The 14,297-nt window shown below is 42.7% G+C and overlaps 1 protein-coding gene across 9 annotated transcripts in view; it reads right to left on the reverse strand.

Moving 5' to 3' along the window:
- ETV6 (ETS variant transcription factor 6) overlaps nt 1–14,297 on the reverse strand; it is a 240,627-nt gene that overhangs the window by 185,005 nt on the left and 41,325 nt on the right. The gene's annotated exons all lie outside the window — the stretch shown is intronic.

Genomic DNA, 14,297 nt, shown 5'->3' on the forward strand with positions numbered 1-14,297 from the left:
TGCGAGCAACCAGTGGGAAACACCTCCCAGGGATGTGGAACCTCGGTCCCAAGTGTCCTTAAGGAACATACTATGGCACCACCGCCAAGTGCCCAAGCAAACTTCCAATCTTTCAGCAAGCTTCCTGCCTAGTCCGGTCAGTAGCTAGGAGGCAACAGGACTCCCCAAAGAGCCAGCAGTAGGAGTGCGCTTTCTTCAATCCCTAGTCCACACACTTAATTTTTCTCGTCAGGACTCCACAACCCTGAACTCCAGCTGCCCCCATTTGTCCCACTCCGCAACCCTGAACTCCAGCTGCCCCCATTTGTCCCACGAACCCCAGCTCTGGCTTACTCCAATTTTGGTTAAAGGAGATCAAGGTTGTGTGTGGTGGTGGGCGCCCTCCCGTGTGGGAACCAAATGTTAGCCTGGAGAAGAAGTATAGCTTTCAGTGTGTGCTTGCCACAGAGCTGGATGGGGACGCTTTCTCTACTCACCAAACTCTAGGGGATCAGGTTGGGAGAATCATAAATACAGCTACTGAGAGAGGATTGGATAGACTTCAAGTAGCTTATAAATGGATCCTGTTCAAAGGTCACTTAATATGCTATAATTTAGATGGAGAGAAGGCTGAGATTAAAATTCCCGTAGCCATGGTCTAGTCCAGTGTCATCAATTAACAGGCGAATATGGCCCTGTGAGGTGACACAACCAGCTTTGTGACACATCAGCTCACTGGCAGGGTAAGAACCAGATTCCAGGTCCTTCCCCTCCATGACCAGTTCTCTTTCCACCATGCTGGACTCTAGGATAGCTCATTTTGGCCACCTGCCACAAATAGGACTTGGAGTTTGCGTAAACCGGCACCGAATCAAAAAAAAGGTCCAGATGAGAACGCACAAATCTATATGAAGGAGGCTGAAGGGCAGTAATTGAGGGGAAAAGAATCCTCGCCTGACACTCAGAGAAGGAATATCGTCAGGGCTAACCCAAACCGAGACCATTTCGTGGACCCACCCCTAGGACCTACGCATTGGTTCCAACGATCCCCAAACTTCTCACATTTAGAAGAAAACCCTCCTTTCAAGGTGACAGAATTCTCAACATCAGCCTGCTGCCTGGAACCAGAGGGAACAGATTCTGGAACCAGAGGGCATGAAAGGGACTGTTGGAAATGCAGGGCACAACTGGAATCAAACGTCTGTGTCCAGCTCCCGTGGGGAAATCCTGCAGTTCAGAGAGGGCTGAGTGATTCCCAGGGACGCAGAGCTCTGGGCTCAGGGGGCCACTTCTCAAGGGTGAGCTGCCCGCTGGCAACCCCCCTAATGGAGAACCAGGCCCCACAGCAGGATTTCTTTCTTTTGCTTAAGACTACCCTTTCGAGAAGCAGGGGACGAGAAGTTTTGTTTTTCCTCAGCGGCACATTTTTTTTTTCATCTCCAGCCTCTTGGACACCACGGCTCTTCTTCTGGAATCTGAAATTGAGCACTCTTGTTTACTTTCTTACTAGTTCCCTGAGGTTTGATTGTTGATGTCTCGCAAGTTGCTGATCAGCATTCTGACCTCAGTTCCCTCTTCAGAGTCAGCCAAAGGAGCCGGAGAAGTGAGCCACAAGCGCTCCCTGGGAACAATAGGCCCTTTCTACAAAATACAGGTTTGTCTTCCTTTTCAGACACACAGGAGTTGGTCCCTTGGCGGACAGGCCTCCCGGACCGTGCAAAGTGTTCGCTGGAGAGCAGAGGGCTCCCCAAACAAGAGAAACCAACTTGCAGACCCCGTGTCCAACGGGGTCAAGGTGTCACCCCGATTCCATTTATAGAACTCGAAAGGTAGAACATGTGCCCCATGAGAAAGCAAAGAGGTACAGCCCCAGACGCAGTCGTCCTGGAAACACCCGGGTCCTAGCAGTCTGGGCCTGGAAGGGCAGCTGGGCTGCAGGAAGCAAACCTGACAGGCACTCTGCCACCTTCACCCCGTCAATGTAAGAACTCTTCTGGGCTCAGTCCACGTCAGACTCACTCTCGTCTGGCCTGCTCTCAAAAGACCCTGCTGTTTCTCTAGCACTTAAACTTTAGGTCAATAGAAGACAGTGCCCGTCTAGGTGAGGCCTGGGCAGCCTAGAAGGTACAGAGGCCTCTCCACCACCAAGACCCAGAGGACACGGATTCCCTATGTTACTAATAAGGAAGAATGAATACTCATTCACCTCTAAAAGCTAAAGTTCACAGCGTCAGATTCTCTAAGCTTTTTTATTTGTCTTTGGGACCGCTTCACAAGAGCCCCCCTTGCACTGCGTCTGCCTTTGCGGTGAAAAAACGTGGAGTCTGGTCCCTGCTCTGCCCTTTACCAAACCGGGCGACTTAACCTCTTTGTGCATCAGCTTCCCTGCGTGTGCACAAGGACAAGAAGAACGCCACCCTGCTTTTCTCACACGGTTACTATCAGGATGGAACCAGATAACAAAAGCAAATATTTTAGAAGCAGCTTGACAAATGAAAGGCGCTGTTATTCTCATTCCAAGGGCTCAGACGCAGACGCTTCGGCAGAAGGAACACTTGCTCCTTGCCGTCCGTGTTCTAAAGAGGTCTTGGCAGGGGACCTCAGAGCCACTGCAGCCCAAGGCCATCCAAGGATGTGTGAAACCACGGGAGATCAGGGATGGCTTCAAAACACTGGAGTCCCACTGCTACAATAAGTCTCTCAAAATGATTCTGGAAAAACCCACAGGCTCAAGGCTCTCATTGCATTTCTCTGTGCTTCTATGGTTATTAAAAGCACTTAACACTGGTCAGAATGGCCATCATCCAAAAGCCTACAAATAATAAATGCTAGAGAGGGTGTGGAGAAAAGGGAACCCTCCTACACTGTGGGTGGGAATGTAAATTGGTGCAGTCACTATGGAGAACAGTATGGAGGATCCTTAAAAAACTAAAAATAGGGACTTCCCTGGCGGCGCAGTGGTTAAGAATCTGCCTGCCAATGCAGGGGACACGGGTTCGAGCCCTGGTCCGGGAAGATCCCACATGCCGCAGAGCAACTAAGCCCGTGCGCCACAACTACTGAGCCTGCGCTCTAGAGCCCGCGAGCCACAACTACTGAAGCCCACGCGCCTAGAGCCCGGGCTCCGCAACAAGAAGCCACCACAATGAGAAGCCTGTGCACCACAACGAAAGAGTAGCCCCCGCTCGCCACAACTAGAGAAAGCCTGCACGCAGCAACAAAGACCCAATGCAGCCAAAAATAAATAAATAAATAAATAAACTTATTTTTAAAAAACTAAGAATAGAGCTACCATATGATCCAGCAATCCCACTCCTGGGCTTATACCCAGCCAAAACTATAATTCAAAAAGATACATGCACCCCAAAGTTCATAGCAGCACTATTCACAATAGCCAAGACACGGAAGCATCTAAATGTCCATCGACAGATGAATGGATAAAGAAGATGTGGTACATATATACAATGGAATATTATTCAGCCATAGAAAAGAATGAAATGTTACCATTTGCAGCAACATGGATAGACCTAGAGATTATCATAGTAAGTGAAGTAAATCAGAGAAAGACACATATGATATCACTGATATGTGGAATCTAAAAAAATAACACAAATCAACTTATTCACAAAACAGAAATAGACTCACAGACACAGAAAACAAACTTATGGTTTCCAAAGTGGAACGGGGGAGGGATAAATTAGGAATATGGGATTAACAAATACACATCACTATATATAAACTAGATAAACAACAAGAATATACTGTATAGCACAGGACACTATATTCAATATCTTCTAATAACCTATAACGAAATTTGAAGCTGTATACCTGAAACTAATGCGATATTGTAAATCAACTGCAGTTAAATTTTTTTAAAAAATTGTTTTTTAAAGCACTGAAATGCAGGCAGCTGAACAGACTCCCAGCCTGTCTTCTCATTGTGAAGACAGTACAGAGGTAGCAACAGTGTGGCAGGCGGACGGCGGTTAGAATTGTCTCTTGTGGCCTTCTACTCCTCCCCTTGGAATATTCTTCTGGCTAGGAGGGAACGCCAGTGGTTCAAAATAATTTCCCTGGAAAGCTCCATCAGCACGGGACAGTTTGTAAGGTGAATTATTTGGATGTGGGCAGGACTATTTGTTTGTTTGGGAAGAGGTGATTTTTTCCCCCTTGTTTTAATTTTATTTTGTTTTGCCCTTTTGTTAATATGTGAATGGTTTAAGTGAAGCATCCCAAGATCTGGGACTTCATGTCCTTAAGTTAGACTACAACAGACCAGACCAGACTAAATCAAGATTTTTTTTGGCTACTCAGGACAAGAAGCGTTGAACAGTCCAAAGCACAGAGGCAGTTCGCCACAAAATCACTCCATTAGCTCAATGCAGATAATGTAATCTAGAGTGGCTCAGAAAACATCTGAAGGCCAGGGGCAGAGAATATAAATACAGGAGTCAGATGCCTGAAACACACACACACACACACACACACACACACACACACACACACACTCCCAGATGACTTACAAACCAGGAAAACTAGGTTTTTAGAGAGCCTTTGGCTGTTTTTGAAAAAATTTATAGACTTTATCAGTGGCATGTCATTGCGAATTGCTTCCCAGAGTTAGTGTCTGGGCACTAGCCCATGTTGTCTCCTGTTTTGTACATCACTATATGTCTCCCAGTTTTAGCACATTCTTACCTAATGCAGACGCAACAACAGGAGAAAAGGCCTTGTGAATTCACTCTCCTTCCCCCTTCCTTCCACTCTCATCCCCCTCACCCTCTCTTTAACCCCAGGTAAGCATCCCTCCCAGGAGACCATTACCCACTGACTGGTCTTTGTAGCACTTTTCTCCCCTTGTCACCCCTCTTCTCCCCGGGGCACACCCTCAACTCGTTCATTCATTCAACCACTGTTCTTTCTTTTTTGAATTTTTATTTTATATTGGAGTATAGTTGATTCACAATGTTGTGATAGTTTCAGGTGTACAGCAAAGTGATTCAGTTATACATATACATGTATCTATTCTTTTTCAAATTCTGTTCCCATTTAGTCAACCACTATTCTTGAGTACCCACCATGTGTCAACATTGTGCTTGATGCTAGAAAAACAGTAAAAAACAAAACAGACACGGTCCCTGTCCTCCTGGTGCTTACCTTGTAAGGGTGAGGCAGACAAAAGAATGAGGGGGGGAAAAGAAGGAAAATTTGCAAGTTGTAATCATTGTTCAGAAGGACACAAACAAGAGTGAGATTAAAAACTACAGAAGGATACAAATGAACTTACTTACAGAACAGAAACAGATTTAGACTTGGAAAACAAATTTATGGTTTACCAAAGGGGAAAGGTGGGGGGAAAGGATAAATTAGGAGTTTGGGATTAACACACACACACCACTATATATAAAATAGATAATCAACAAGGACCTATTGTAGAGCACAGGGAACTCTACTCAGTATTCTGTAATAACCTAAATGGGAAAAGACTCTTCAAAAGAACAGATACGCGTATATGCATAATTGATTCACTTTGCTGTACACCTGAAACTAACACAACGTTGTGAATCTTCCAATCTAAAATAAAAATAAATTAAAAAAAAGAAAAAACTACAGAAGGAGAGCCTGAATATCCTTTGGGATGACCAAGGCAGCTTTTCTTTTTTTAATGTTCAAAACCTTAGAAATACACACTTATTTTGTTGGCACTTATACTCACAGGGCAGTCAATGACCCATCTATATCCCTAACCTTTCCTTCTAATCTTAAAATGGAAAGGAATTACATAATTGAGATCCTTCAGTCCAAATCCCTCAGGAAGCTCTCCAGCTCGGCCCTCCTAGCCTCCAGGAAGGAAACTCATCACCTCCCAGTGGGTGGTTACAGGCATTCTGCTAGGCTCTGCGGATCACTCAACACAACTCCCACAACTTAACATGCATTTCCTCCCATTTAGTGCTTCTTCGGAACTTAAAAAATTTTTCTTTGATTAGTCAACTGTGCAGTGAAAATCTGGCCACAGGATTAAACCCTCCGGAGGGCAGAGTGCGTGGTTTAAACCTCTTGGTATCATTCACACAGGTTTGCCTGTAAATAGTCTTTCACTTTTCTTTATATTGAAGATAACTAAGGCCGTTTTAATCCCCCAAATTTCTCTAACCTTATTTCTTAAAATCCATCTCCTACATCTTGTTTTAATTTTTAGAAATTTCTTTATTTTTGGCCGCGTTGGTTCTCCGTTGCTGCACACGGGCTTTCTCTAGTTGTGGCGAGCTGGGGCTACTCTTCGTTGCGGTGCGTGGGCTTCTCACTGTGGTGGCTTCTCTTGCTGTGGAGCACGGGCTCTAGGCATGTGGGCTTCAATCGTTGTGGCTCGCGGGCTCTAGAGCGCAGGCTCAGTAGTTGTGGCGCACGGGCTTAGTTGCTCTGCGGCATGTGGGATCTTCCCGGACCAGGGCTCGAACCTGTGTCCCCTGCATTGGTGGGCGGATTCCCAACCACTGTGCCACCAGGGAAGCCCCTGTACTACATCTTAAGTTGTTTTAATCTCACTCCTCTTGATCCTCTATAGTTATACACACTTTTAAAGCAGTGACTAAAACAGGAAAAAATATTCTAATAAGGAACTAATGCAAAGGTTAGCAAAAGGGTTATTTTCCTTGAAACTCATTTTATTTTTAGTGTATTTCAGCACTTTTTCCTCAATCAGCTTTTAGTCAACTAATGACTCTGGGTACTTTCTTTCAATACTTGTACTAAGAGGTATTTTCCCTTTCTGTATGCAAATGTTTGGGGCCCTCCTGACATATCACTCTTAAAAAGAGTACTGACTGCTGAATTCCATTTTCTTTAATTTTCCAGAGTAACTGCTACCATTTTATGACTTAGAATATACACTGCATATGGGCAGGGACTATGTCTTTTCCTCTTACGCTGGCTTTCAAAGCACTTTGTGAAGGGCTGAGTTTTTTGCGGACCATTAGAGAAGCTCTGACGGCCGTGCCACTGATTTTTGAGCTTTGTTCTTCAAAGTTTCAGTTTATTCACTCATAAGAAAGCTTGAGTTCTTCAGTTACCAAGAGATCACAGGGTGAGCAGAGAACACTCCCCATGTAGCTTGGTCCATCTGTTCTAATTATAGTTTCATTTCAACTATTCTACGTGTATTACATACAATCTTAACAATTGTATCTTTCTAGGTGTTAGAGTCACATCACTTAGCACGTGGAAGACTATTAAAATTACGCCCCCCCCCACCAAAAAAAAAAAAAAGCTACGCCCCAAAGTGCATTACTGAGTAGCAAGCCTGGAGGCCGGAACCTGTCCAGTTGTCCTTTATAAATCAACCTCTTCTTGCCACTCTGGTTACACTGAGAGCTCTAATGGAAATTTGACAAAAACAAAACTCTAAATTGGCGTTGAAATGATAAGGATTTCCGAATATTAAAAATGGCTAGCTAGATGGGGCTGGTCCTATGAACTCTGATGTCAACAAACCCGATGCTATTTACCATGAGCAAATTCTTGTCTGTGGCTGCCCTGGTCCGGGGCCTCAGCATCCCTTGCTTAAAACGTTGCAACCACCTTGCTACCCTACCCCACTCCCCGTGCCCACAACACACACACTGCTCTCCAATCCCCATCTCTCCTACTCAGATCCATCTACCACTCGGTCAACCCACGGATCCGATCGGGTCAGTCTAACTACAGGAAGCGGCCAACTGTTCCCCCGAACCAAACTCCTCAGCACGGTGTTCAAGCTCCTCTAAGTCCCCCACCATCCTCCCACCCCCCTCTGCTTTGTACATCCACAGCCCTTTGCTATTCTTCCAACAAACCACATGTTTTCACTTGCCTTGGTTCAGGCTATTTGTGGAATGCCATCCCTTATTTCTCTGTCTTGAACACCTATTCATCCTTCAAGGCCCATTTGAAATATCACCCTTCTTTGAACTTTTCTTAAATTTCACTCACAGCCCTCAGCAGATGAGCGGATCCCTTGTGGTACCTTTTCTAGCACTTAGCACATGATACTATAGTTAGCAGAGTATAGAGTTGTCTCCTCCAAAAGACTGTGCGATCCATCTCTGGTCAGGGGACTTCCCTGGTGGTCCAGTGGTTAAGACTTCACCTTCCAGTGCAGGGGGTATGCGTTCGATCCCTGGTCAGGGAGCTAGGATCCCACATGCCACGCGCAGCCAAAAAACCAAAACATAAAACAGAAGCTAGATTGTAACAAATTCAATAAAAGACTTTAAAAGCTGTCCACATCCTATATATATATATATATATATATATATTTAAAAAACCCCAAAACTCTGGTCAGAAGTAGAGCCTCTGACACCTAGCAGGTGCTCATTTGTTGCTCTGACATTAATTGCCTTCGTTTTGCTACTCAGCTCCCCAGAAGAATACCACTTCCTGAACAGGGCACGCTCTTAGGAATGTCATTCTAGGAAAACGCCAAGGATAGATCTGGAGAAAAATCTGCTTCTGGCTGCAAAAACTAAAAACACTGAAACTCTCAAGTCTTAAAAAGACAACGGCTGACTTAACGGAATGAAATTCTGACACATGCTACAACATGATGAACCTTGAAACGATGCTAAGTGAAATAAGTCAGTCACAGTACGATTCCACTTATATGAGGCACCTAGAATACTCAAATCCATAGAGATGGAAGGTAGAATGGTGGTTACCAGGGACGCGAGGGAGGGAAGAAGGGGACATTCTTTTTATTTTAATTTTTAAAATTTTTTATTGGAGTACAGTTGATTTACCATGCTGTGTTAGTTTCTGCTGTACAGCAAAGTGATTTTCCATTATGGTTTATTTCAGGATATTGAATACAGTTCCCTATGCTATAGAGTCCGACCTTGTTTATCTATTTTATACATAGTCGCTTGTATCTGCTAATCCCAAACTCTTGATTTATCCCTTCCCGACCCCCTTTCCTCTTTGGTTACCGTAAGTTTGCTTTCTGTGTCTGTGAGTCTGTTTCTGTTTCATAGATAAGTTCATTTGTGTCATATTTTAGATTCCACATATAAGTGACATCATATGGTTTGTCTTTCTCTGACTTACTTCACTTAGTATGCTAATCTCCAGGTCCATCCATGTTGCTGCAAATGGCATTATTTCATTCTTTTTTATGGCTGTGTAGTATTCCACTGTATGTGTATAAGGAAGGGACATTCTTGTTTAACTGGTACCGAGTTTCAGTTGGAGAAGATGAAAAAATTCTGGAGATGGATAGTGGAGACTGTTGCATAACAATGTGAATGTAGCTAGTGACACTAAATTGTACACATAAAAATGGTTAAAATGGTAAATTTTATGTTATGTATATTTTACCACACTTTTAAGGGGGTTGGGGCAGAGACAACAGCTCAGAGCCAAGATAATTAAAACGTAAAAAAACATAGGCACATGAAGGATAGTAGATACAGGAGATTTGAATCTGTTCACAAACTCTGGGATTCTAGGAATGAGGGCATCCCCCTCAGAGCCTTAAAATGTAAGTTTTAGAAATAATGGTTGGAAGCCCTGGGTTCCACAGTAAGAGTATATGGAATGTACTTCATACCTTTCACTCAATTCAATCAATATATTTTGAGCACCTCCAGTGTTCCAGGCTTCATGCTAGTAGGTGCTGAAAGATAGCCAAGTTGATTAAAAAGAGCCTAGGGCATCCTAGGAAGAATGAGACATCTACCCAAATAACTACAGCACTGGAAGGACTTGGATTGAGGTTTATAAAAGGAAATACAAATGTAGTCTAGGAGAAAGTCAGTTCATGGAAGGTTTCCAACAAGGGTCCACGGAAGGCAACTTCATAAGCATTTAATGAAGGAAGTTGGATGCTGACCCTGGTCCATTTACACCTTTGCATCCCCACCAGGAAGTGAAGAGGGGGCACTTGGTATGCTCCAAGTCCTTCCAGCTGAAGAACTCTGCCAGTGGCCACAGCACTTTGGATGTTTGGCTAGATCTGACCCAGTGTGACATTTTTCCCTCCCCTTGACCTCTATCTGCAGCTGCTCCATTCTGCCACTCATGAAAAAATCTCAATAACCAACAAACCTTCTCTGTATTTTATTTCCCCTTGGTATTTATAGATTTTATAGTATCTTGCAGGATAACTCTCTAGTTTCCAGAAATACAGAAGAAATACACACACAACTAGATATTTTTACCCTACATTTCAGTTTCTAATACTCCAGTCAAACCTTGCCCATCTCCCAAAAGGATCCATCTACATAAATAGTTTTATAGGGTGAAGAAATAGACCTATTCTGCCTTTTCTAGATTATTGGTGTTTTATGGAATAATAAAATGCAAAATGCTGAACTAAAATGAATGTTTTAAATGACTTAATGTGAACAAGCTGTAGTCTATCGGCTTTGAGGAGTTTGTAAGTTTGGTTTTTTGGATGTGTATATGCAGCAAAAGTGTTATTAGTACACACAAATCCCATGAAATTCTGGTTCCCTTCAATTTGTCCCATATGTCTTCAGGAAAATGAGAAAGCCTGGTTCAAGGAGAAAAGAAAGAACATCGTCCCTCCATTTTATTAATGCGTTCTTAAAGAAACACCCTATTCCAAGCATCCCTTTGCAATACTGCAGTGATTTCAGTGTCTGATAAAGGGGAGGGAGAATTCTGAACGTGAGTGGCATTATGTTCTAATGGAAAGATCTTCAGAGTAGTATGGTGGTAGCTTCTGTCACCACCATAGTACTACGGTAGGAATCCTCCTGCCTACGTTCCCACCTAGGTATTTTCTGTCTGCAAACCTCAGGCAGGTTAGACAACCCCTAATCCTCAATCCCCCTACCTGTTAAATAGTTTAGTAATAGTTAACCTAACTCAGAAGGTTATGCTGAGAACTGAATGAGCCTGTGGTGGGGTAAGCTCTGAGCACATATCTGGTGTGCAGTAATTGTACAGAAAATGTTAGTTTTGGTTATTAATCACATGGTATTCTTACTCTAATGCAACCACTGGCTGCTCTGCAAATTTCTGGAGCTTCTTAGTTCTCCCTGCTCCTACCTTCCCTTACAAGGATAACAGGGGGGAAACTGAGGTTACATCCATAATGAAATCTGAACTGTAGGAAAACATCAACTCGCTTGCTAGTTTTGAAGGTACAAGTTGCCACGTGTGGGGTGCCTGTGTTGGGAGGTCCACAAGATAAGGAGCTGAGGGCAACCTCCAGCCAACAGCCAACAAGAAACTGACACCCTCCGTCCTATAACCGCAAGGTACTAACCTGCAAACAGAGGCAGATTCTTCCCTAGTCAAGCCTCAGATGAGACCACAGCCCTGGCTGACACATGAATTGTGGCCTTGTGAGACCCTAAGTAGACAATCCAGATAAGCTGTGTCCAGATTCCTGCCCCACAGAAACTGTGAGATACTAAATGTGTGTTGTTTTAAACCACTAAGTTTGTGGTGATATATTATGCAACAATAGAAGATTAATATTAATATGGGGATTGGGAATGCCAGCAGACACACACAGTACAAAACACACACACACACACACACACACACACACACACACACACACGGATTCCTATGATTTAATGTCACTGCTGCAGTGATTTAGCTTCTTGGAACGCTATGGTAGGAGAGGACAGTAAACCAAGGTATTTAGGAGCGAATGGGAAGAATCTTCTCCACAGTGATGGGGTATGGAAAAAAAAATTACAGCTTTCTGTGGCATTTCACCAAACGAGTAACAACCAAAAGGTTTTGTTTTCAATTTACATTCAAATTAGGTAAGTCAGCCTTTCTGGAAACCAAATTGGGCAAGAGATTTTGTCAAGGTCCAAATCCTCTTGCCAAATTGCATTACCTTATAGGCATGATTGGAATCTCTGGGGACTTAGTTATGGGAAAGGCCCACAAGTCAGATGCCCAGATCCGACAGCCAACACGCAACTTAGTTCACGTTGAATAAATGGACCCAAACCAGGAAATCAGAAAAGCCCTCTGTTAAGATGTGGGTTCTGATTCATTTTCTAGTTAAAACTTCTAGTTAAAATTTCCCAGTTCCTCTCGCAAAAGGACACAACCCACCACTTGCTACTTGCCCAATGCTCCTACGGTAACAACCCCTTCCATTTTATCAGTATCTCCATTTAAACCTCTGACCTTTGTTTAATTTGTTAATTAACTTTATTTTTGGAAGTTTTAGATTTACAGAAAAATTGAGACGATAGTACAGAGTTTCCATATACCCTCTTGCACAGTTTCCCCTTCTGTTAACATATTACCTTGTTATGGTACAGTTGTTATGATTAATAAGCCAATAATGATACATCATTATTAATTATAGCCTCTGACCTTAAATTCTTAACCAGTCTGGAGCCTTCTGAAATATTCTGCACAGAATCAGGAAATTCAACAGGTAAGATGGTTCACTGGAGATCACCTAGTCCTATTCTCTAATTTTACTGGAAAAACTGTGAGGCCCATGGAATTCAAATGACTGGCTCAAGTTTACAAGCAGAATCTTTGTATCAATATAAACTTTAAACCCTTTCTTGAAAACAGAGAGGACGAGTTTGTTTCTCTCGTAACGTTACCTTTCGTCTTTCCTGCATCTGTCTGTTCAGATGCCTGCAGCCTCTGCTAGGCACCACCCCCCCTTGCCAGGGAAGCATTTCTGTGAAGTACCAACTATGAATGCAAGGAGATCTCAAGTAACTGCTGGGGATCAAACAGGCTGGCGTGATATCCATCACCCACCAAGCTTCTGCCATTGCTGTCAATCCCTGAGAAATTCCAGCCAAGTCACAACAACAAAGATAAATTACTGGCTCCACTGCTTAAGTGATGAGCTAAGGTAGATCATAATCATACTCCTTCCACACAGATTCACCAACTGCAGCTTGGGGGAAAAGACAGCAAAAAAAAAAAAACCCCAAAAAACAAACAAAAAAAACTATTCATTCAAACGTAACAAACTAAGGTAGATCATAATCATACTCCTTCCACACAGATTCACCAACTGCAGCTTGGGGGAAAAGACAGCAAAAAAAAAAAAACTATTCATTCAAATGTAACAAACATTTATAGAGGTACTGCCTACAGCTTCTCCATAATTTATCTATCTAACAAACACTGAATATCAATCATGTGTTTCACCACATCACTACCAGAAATGAAAAGATGACAGAAGAAACAGTCTCTGCCTTCAAGGAGTTCACGGTCTCGCAAAGAAGTCAAATATTTAGCAATTATTATAACAATAGAGACCCTTTATTGAGCATTTACTATATGCCAGGGTGGTTCTAAGTGTTTTAGGTGGATGAACTCCCTCACGTTCACTGCAACTTGACGAGGTAGCATTTATTTTTAATCCCTAATTGACTCACACACACACACACACACACACACACACACACAAAGGCATGGAAGGTTGAGTTACCTGCCCAAAGTTCACACACTCATTGTTTTAACAAATATTTGCCTGCTCTGGGTGCAGGGGAGACAGCAGCGAACAAGAGAGATGAAAATCCTGTTCCCGTGGAGTTTCTGTATTAGTGGAAGGACAAAAATATTAAGTAAAAAATAAGTAGAATCAATGTCAGAGAGTGACAGGTGCTAAAGAGTAAACAAAGCAGGGAAGGGGAACTAAAGGGTGTGTGGAGCGGGTCGGGCAGGTGCTATTTTAAAATGGTGGCCTAGAAGGGTTTCAGCAGAGACCTGAGGGGGTCCCGAAGCAGCAGAGTGAGGACTCGGGCAGGCAGCCGTGCTGCATCCTGACACTTACAGCCCTGCCACCATATACAGGGTAAAAAGGGCTAGGGAGAGAAGCTCTGACTTTCCCTCTATTCATCTCCTTAAAAGAGCTTCTTTTTCTCTTCTGATTATAAAAGTAATGTGCCCTTACTGAAAATAACAAATTGATTTAAAAGTGGGTTTTCATGTAGAATCTAAAAAAAATTGATACAAATGAACTTCTATACAAAACAGAAATAGACCCACAGACATAGAAAACAAACTTACGGTTACCAAAGGGGAAGTGGGCCACGATAAATCAGGAGGTTAGGATTAACATATACACACTACTATATATAAAACAGATAACCAACAAGAACCTGTCATATAGCACAGGGAACTCTACTCTATATTTTGTAATAACCTATAAAGGAAAATAACCTGAAAAATATATATGTACATATATATATGTACATATATATGCATATATACATTATATATATTACATATATTATATATATAATATATTAATTATATATATTATATATATAATATATATATGACATATATTAATTATATTCATTATATAT

Source organism: Phocoena sinus, chromosome 10 (genome assembly GCF_008692025.1).
Source record: "Phocoena sinus isolate mPhoSin1 chromosome 10, mPhoSin1.pri, whole genome shotgun sequence".
Classification (NCBI taxonomy): domain Eukaryota; kingdom Metazoa; phylum Chordata; class Mammalia; order Artiodactyla; family Phocoenidae; genus Phocoena; species Phocoena sinus.